A 7,611-nucleotide genomic window follows, 5' to 3' on the forward strand; every position below is an offset into this window, starting at 1 on the left:
CTTGTGCAGCTTCCTCTAGTCAGGTTGCCCATCCCGATTATGAGCAATTGATGCAGAGGCTCAAGAGGGTTGAGGAGGGCCAGACAACCTTACTTCAGAATCAAACTACGATCATGGCTTAGTTGGCGCAGCTGCTTTCAGTGGTCTCAGGTCGATCCACCGACGTAAAATCAGATACAGAGTCTGATATCTTGCCTGCAGACTACGAGCCCAGTGATTAACCCTCCACTCCACAGGCCCAGACATCTGTAGTTGCCAGTGATGTTGACAGTCCCAGTGTACGAGTACAACAGCTTGGGGAGGCAGCTGGCCTTAAAGTTGTCAGGAAGAAATGCAGGCCCAAGCGTTTTGATGACTTCACCGACCCAACGAAGAGGATGAGACAAGATAAACAGGGGCTAGTTGTAGAACCTCTAAGGAAGTGTGACCCGCAGTAGGAGAAGAGCTTCCATAAGTGGATCATCGGGAAGATCGACAACAAGAGAGATCGGAACGTCCATACTGGGATGCATTGTAACACCCCAATTTGCTAATAAGGTTTAGGACCTGGATTAGTGTGCCTGGAGGGCAATATGTGAACTAACATGATAATATATGAATTTAAATGAGTATGTGATTAGAATGCATGTTTAGGTGGTATAAATATGCATGTGGGCCCCGTTTGTATGTTAGGGGTAAATTAGTAATTTTAGCCCGCTGAGGGCATAAATGTGATTATTGTATTATGTGATTTGTACCACGTGGGTGTGGTGATATTAATGTGATGCACGTGCCGAGACGGTCCTAGGGAGCTAGTTAACTTAAAAGTCACAACGGAATTTTATGCCCGGCTCGGGAGGAGCCTAGGGGTACTTTGGGAACTTCGTAAGTTGAGTTGAGAATTAGTGTTTAATGGTTATTGATGATTGAGTAACCTGGGTAACCATTAGTAACAACTGAGAGTAACAAGTTGTGATGGGAAAATGGTAGAATAGTAATAGAGATGAAATGACAAAAAGGGCCTTGAGGTTTAGTTAGGAAAGGATTTCTAAGAGGGGTAAAATGGACTTTTGGCAAAGGTTTAGATAAACTTCAGCTGAGGGAAAAGAGGATTCACGTTTTACACTTAGTCACAATTGGGTTTATGCTGAAATTTGAGGAAAAAGCTAGAAGAAAAAGGAAGAAGAGGAAAACTGAATTCTTGAAACCTAGGAGAGAATTAAGGGAGTTTGAGGCAACCAAATTGGAATTTGAGCAAGGATTTATCAAAGGTAAGAATTTTTTCTCTGTTTTTGTTGAAATTAAGCTTGAATTTACAGAGATTAAGTGTGGGAACCTAAAGGAAATATGGCTGGTTTTACTTGGAAATTCAGTTAGGTTAATCAAAAGGAAAGAGGCTTGAAGCTGGAATTGAGAAGAGTCCAAGCTGAGTTTTGATTGAGGTATGGATCCTTAGCATGTTTAAATTTCGTACCTAGTGTGGTTTAAGATTTTAGAAGTATGGTTTGCAGTTCTTAAGCTTTGGATTATGTTTTAGAAGCCATGGTTTGAACTTCTGAAATTTGAAACTCAAGAATGGATCTTGAGTGTGATTGTGTAATTGAGTTAGTTTTTTTTTGTTTATAGGTTGTTAAAGGGTTCATTTGGGGTTTTAAATTGGTTTTGGGGCTGAGGTACTTGTTTGGGTTGAATTAGAGTTGTTTTGGCTCGGGAAAAATGCAGGGGAAAACCCAGAAATTTGGGTTCGCGTAGGGGCGCTGCGGCCCTGTTCTTTGGTGTCGCGGCGCAGGCTTGCATCAGGATTAGGGAAATGCTTCTGGGCCCCGCGGCCCTAGGCTATTTTTGACAGTCAAAATTTTCATTTTTAGGGCTTTTGCCCGGGGGCTCGGGGGATGTTTCCGTTACATTGTTTTAGGTAATTAGAGGTCCCGAGAATACGGGATTGGTCCCGGGAGGGGGTTTTGGGATTGGTTAGTATTAAAATTGTTTTATATGTGTTGTGACTAGGATTTCGGAGAGGCTCGGATATAGGTAAGAAACTGTAGCACCCGTAGAGCAGGGCTTAGGCCCATAGTGTTGTTGTAGGGCACGACCCTAGATTACATTGTTGTTAGGATGTAGTTTTGATTGAATTATTATATGCTTGAATGTTGTTTAAGTATGCTATACGTGTGGATATAGTAGCATGAACGGCAAAGGAGCCGAGAACAGCGAGGGGCCGAGAACGGCAGTGGGGCTGGGAATATCACTTAGTGCATGGAGTGCTTATGATTAGGGTGAGGCCCCAACAGATACATGGGATATCCTTACGGTGTGGACCGAGAACCCAGGCTTTGGTAACGCTTCTGGGACGGCATGGCCGTATATTTGTTTAAATCTTATGGACTGTCTGATTAATTGTGAGTTATCTGCTATAGTGATTGCATGATATGCATATGTTATGTGTTGTATGAGTTTTCTTGCTGGGCTTCGGCTCACAGGTGCTCTGTGTTGCTGGTAAAGGCAAAGAGAAAGTCAACCAGCCATGAGTACGGAGAGCGTGGGGTCGGCGAGTACATGTTTGGCCTGCCCGACTGCTTTGGTTTAGGGCATTTTGAGAAATGGTTGTATTAAACTATGTTTTTGATAACTAGTCATCTGCAAACCTATTTTGAGTTGTAATTACTTTATAAACTTTATTTTGGGATCCCAAATGTTAAACTCTTGGAATTTTTAATGAAATAGAGCACTTTTAAAAGATTACAGCCTTGATTTCTGTTTAACCACACTTTTGTTCTAAAAACCTCGTTTAGCGAGTTAATCGCACATTTTAAACTCACGTAGTAACGGCTCTAAGGTAGTAGGGCGTTACATGCACGGTGTGTGTAGAGTCCAAGAACTTTACTTAGCTAGTTAGATAATAGTAGCAATAGTAATAGTTGTAGTATTTTTATGTCTGTGGATTTTGGTTCAGACCGAGATTTAGTTGGACACTCGTAGTAACACTTGTAGATTTGATAAGTTTAACCTATAGTTTAAGAATATTAATTATAACCTAAGGTTTAATTAATATAACTGATTATGAATGTGATATTTATTATAATATAAGGTTTAGATAAACCCAATAAGGAAATGACACTTGTCATGTGTATGTTTAATGAATAATTAAGTATTTTGAGGAATAAATTTAATAAGAGTAATATTTGAATATCCTAGGGTCTGCCAGCAGTTTTGAAATCGTTAGAGGACTTAGTCAAGCCTGTTTACTCAATTCAAATTAGGCTGAAAATGTGCAATTACGTGTATAATATTTTCAGCGTATGCCGATATATCGCAGCCCTAGGGGGCGACATATCGCCATACGGGGATATGAAAAACATGTAACTTCGCACGACCACCTCGACGAGCCTCGGGCATATGAAGCCAGGCAATATATCGCCTATAGTGGGCGATATATTGGCCCATGTGCATGATTTTTGAACTATTTTGAAACCGAGCTCATTTTAATCCTTAACCTCTTGATATGTCCAACATCTTTCTGACCGAGTCTTCAGCCTTTGTTGAACAATTATTCAAATATTTTTAAATTAAAAAGCCATTATTTTATTCAAGTTAAATGAAGATCTTTTCATTCTTGAACTCTATAAATAGGACCTAGTGCCCAGCCATTTATTCATTCTTCAAGCTAAGTTTAGAGTCTACAAGCTGCTAGGTTATTTTAGAGTGATAAACACTTGGGTTGGGGTTATAAGCTTTATCCTTATAAGCTTAATAAACACTCGAGAAGTAAGGTTCATAGTATATTTCGGTTCGAGGTGTAGTTCGGTTATAGAAGCATTCGAGGTATTTCTTATTCTAGCTCCTTTCTGTGTTATTGTTATAGTTTTTCTACTCAAAATCCTAACTCGTATTCTCTATTCTTGGGTAGGCATCTAAGATCTTGAACGTAATATTTTTGGTAAGTATCTTTTCAATGGTATAGTTCGTTCATTCTTTTCATCCCTTTTTCTTTAGTATACTCACCTTTCTATTATGGTTTTTAGGAGTGTTCCAAAGTCCCGACACTGTTCTTATATCCCGGTATATTGGTAAGGAAAATAGGATAGGATTTTATATGTTATATGTTATCTTATGTTATGTTGTGTTATGAAATGTTATATTATGTATGTTGATAGACTTGGGCATATGACTGTATAGCTAACAAGCCCCAATAAATTTATGGGCATATGACTTGCTTAGCTAGCAAGCCCCACAAATCTAATGGGCATATGACTTGATTAGTTAACAAGCCCCAAGTAGTATGATGGCCATTGTAGTAGTATATGACATATGTTTATGATGTAGTATATGTTTATGATATAGTATATGTTTATGATATAGTGTATGTTATGATATAATTTTATGTATATGATTTATGCTGTTAGTTTTTCCTTGCTGGGCATTAGGCTCATTCCTTTATGTTTATATGTGCAGGAAATTAGCTATGGTGGCGGGAAAGGTTCTTGGCAGCTTGGGGATGTGTATTGAGGCGGGATGAAATCGGTTGACTGAGCGTTCAATTCTAGGATGAAGTCGCTTCCTAATCTTTTAAAAATTATGCTTTATATGTATTTTCCGCACTGAATTTTGTAACCCATTTATTTAAAGTTATGTTATGTTTTTATTTTAAAAACAATGGGATCCCATATCCTACTTTGAATTTTATGTAGTTTAACATTTGTTTTACAAGTTTTAATGAAGTAATGTTTATTTCATATGTACGTTTTCTTAAGGATTAGTGTCTATGTATAGTAGTCATTAATGGTCCAAAGTCTAGAGTAGTTGGGTCGTTACAGTGTGGCATGGTTCTTGCAGTTGTACACAATCCAGACTTGGCTTTGAGATTTGGTACGTAAATTACATTTATGTTTTCAATTCAATCTTAAAATATATTGATGGTACTAACGAATTTTCATGTTTTTTTAGCATATTGATGCCGCTTTGCACATTCTACGCCGCCGACGCCACTTTTATCATGCTACATTTCGGCAGGATGCTGCGATCATGAACACCACCTTCCCCCAAGTGTGCCTAGGTTGTTGGAATCATTTGAGAGAGACCGGCACTAAGTATACATGGGATGACGATGTGCTGAAAATGTTGAAGGGCGATGATAATCAATTCCTCATATCATGGAAAAATATGAGTGAAGTATATTTTTCCTTGCACATCGAGAAAGCCACACATTGGATCGCCATTGAAGTCTCCATTCCAACGTGGTGCATCAACATTTATGATTCCAACCATAGCGTGCTTAGTCCGACTCTGTTGGAGGAAGTGATCAAGCCTTGGTGCTTATTGTTGCCTTCGTTGTTATGGTGTTCTAGCATGTTTGACGACCATGAGGACCTCCAGGTATCTCCTGAGCAGAAGGCAAAGCCTTTTTCATATTGTCGTATTCCTCCGGAGGAGTGTCCTTAGAGTAAGACAAGGTATTCCCCTATTTAATTAGTGTATTTTGAAAACTGAATATCAAAGTTATTTTTATCTTGTATTTACACAAAATCGATTATATGCAGTGGGGATTGTGGTATGTTTGCCATCAAACATATCTAGCATTTGGTTGCCAGGCTACCACTCAATACCGTTATCGATGAGAGCAACCAGCATTTCAGGACCAAGTGGTGTGTGGACCTATTCTATCAGAATTTGTCCCCGTGATGCTCCTTACATTTTCTTGATACACCTCTTGTATAGTATAGCATATAGTTAGTTTTGTATATTATTTTTTATGAAACAATATTTTTTTTAAAAGTTATTAAATAAAAAACTACTAAATTTACATAATGTTTCTGCCTCGACAAAACTCAATGGGTCAAACCAAATCTGCCTCGATAACTAAATAATGATAAATGCATATATTTAGATCAAAACCAACAAAGTATTAGAAGAAGTACTCCATATAATAAATGCAACAAAATCAATTGAATAATTACATCACACAAATTTTTAAATCCTAGCCTTACATGACTTCCTATTGTGCCCACTACCACCACATCTGCTACACTTACGTGGCTTGACGATCTTTTCCCCGCGTGAAGCATAGCGGTTTGTCTTTCGCCTACGCACTTTCTGCTTCCTAGGCCTTCCTATAGGGGTTTTCTCAATAGGGACGCCTACAACCGTATCTCTGATGTGATCAGGGATTACCCATTCATCCTCATTCCCAACAGGGTAAATAGTATCTTTATAAGTGTCCCTCAATGCCTTGATTCTATAGTAAGGGGAACACAATGAGTAAATACTTATGCTTCTTTTTCTGGCTGCAGCAAAAGCATGTACAAAGGGTATCCCAATGGTTTGGAACATGCCACAAGAGCATGATTTTGTGGCCGAGTTCACCTCACCATCACCATTACCATCGACCACAAGAAATTCATAATGACCAAGGACTTGGACATCCAGGAAAATTGCTTTATCACCTATTTGCCTCAAATCCTTTTCCATCTCAGGTGATAACACAGTTATTGCTTTTGCAGCTCTTTCACGTCTATCTGCAAACCAAGATTGAAGAGTGAATCTTATGAATTCAAGAAAAGTCAACTGGAAAGCTCCTTGCCTCCTTGGTTTTATTGTTAAAGCTTTCTGCGTAGTTACTCGTCATGATATTGTATCGGTTACCAGGAAAATAAGCGCTACTCCACCTTTCAAAGCCAATTCCCTTTAGATATTGAGCAATGGGCAGATCAATTACCTTAATCTTGTCAAAGAACTTGTGAAATTTCGTTCTTCAAAATGCGTACGCTGCACACCCCATGATGTCTTGCACGTGGTCAGTTTTGAATTTTGCCACCACTTTCATACAGATGTGATGGTAACATGCACCGTGATAGGCATCTGGGAACACAAGCTCCAAAGCATGATTAATGCTTGTTGACGGTGAAATCTCGTCAACGAAATTAGGTCGGAAAACTCAAAGGTAAATGCGGCGATCTCTAGATAAGAACTTAGAATTAACTTATGAAAGGATAAACACAGATGAACAATGGAGTGAAAAAATGTATATTTCTTAATGGCCTCTGCATACAATGAATTTTCCAACCCCTTTCTCTGTGGAAGTGGGGTTCATCTTATAGTAGGCTCTAATGGCCCTGGGTACATGGTGGTCCAGGGGACCAGATGGTACACGAGTACACTAACAGGAGAGTGGCTGCAGAGGCTGTGGTCGTACACCCCGTACAGGAGCAGGTGTTAGGAGGATGTCTCCACTACTTGTCTGTATCCATGTCTGATGCGTGGTGGCAGGCGTAGTGGCGCAGGAGGTAGTGGTGTCGGCTCTAACCTATGGCCGTAGACGTACGGACCATAACTCCTATCCTTGCATACCCACTCTTGGCATTCCCACTACTTGTCTGGTAGGGGTACTATATCCGTACTCTGACTTCTTTAGGTTCGTAGGTACATTCCATATTCATGCGTGTACCTTGCCCCTAGTGAGTATTCTCACCTCCAAGGCCATGGGCAAGGCCATGGAGGAGGCCATGGGCGAGGCCATGGAGGAGGCCATGGGCGAGGCCATGGAGGAGGCCATGGGCGAGGCCATGGAGGAGGCCATGGGCGAGGCCATGGAGGAGGCCATGGGCGAGGCCATGGAGGAGGCCATGGGCGAGGCCA

Source organism: Humulus lupulus, chromosome 6 (genome assembly GCF_963169125.1).
Source record: "Humulus lupulus chromosome 6, drHumLupu1.1, whole genome shotgun sequence".
Taxonomy (NCBI): domain Eukaryota; kingdom Viridiplantae; phylum Streptophyta; class Magnoliopsida; order Rosales; family Cannabaceae; genus Humulus; species Humulus lupulus.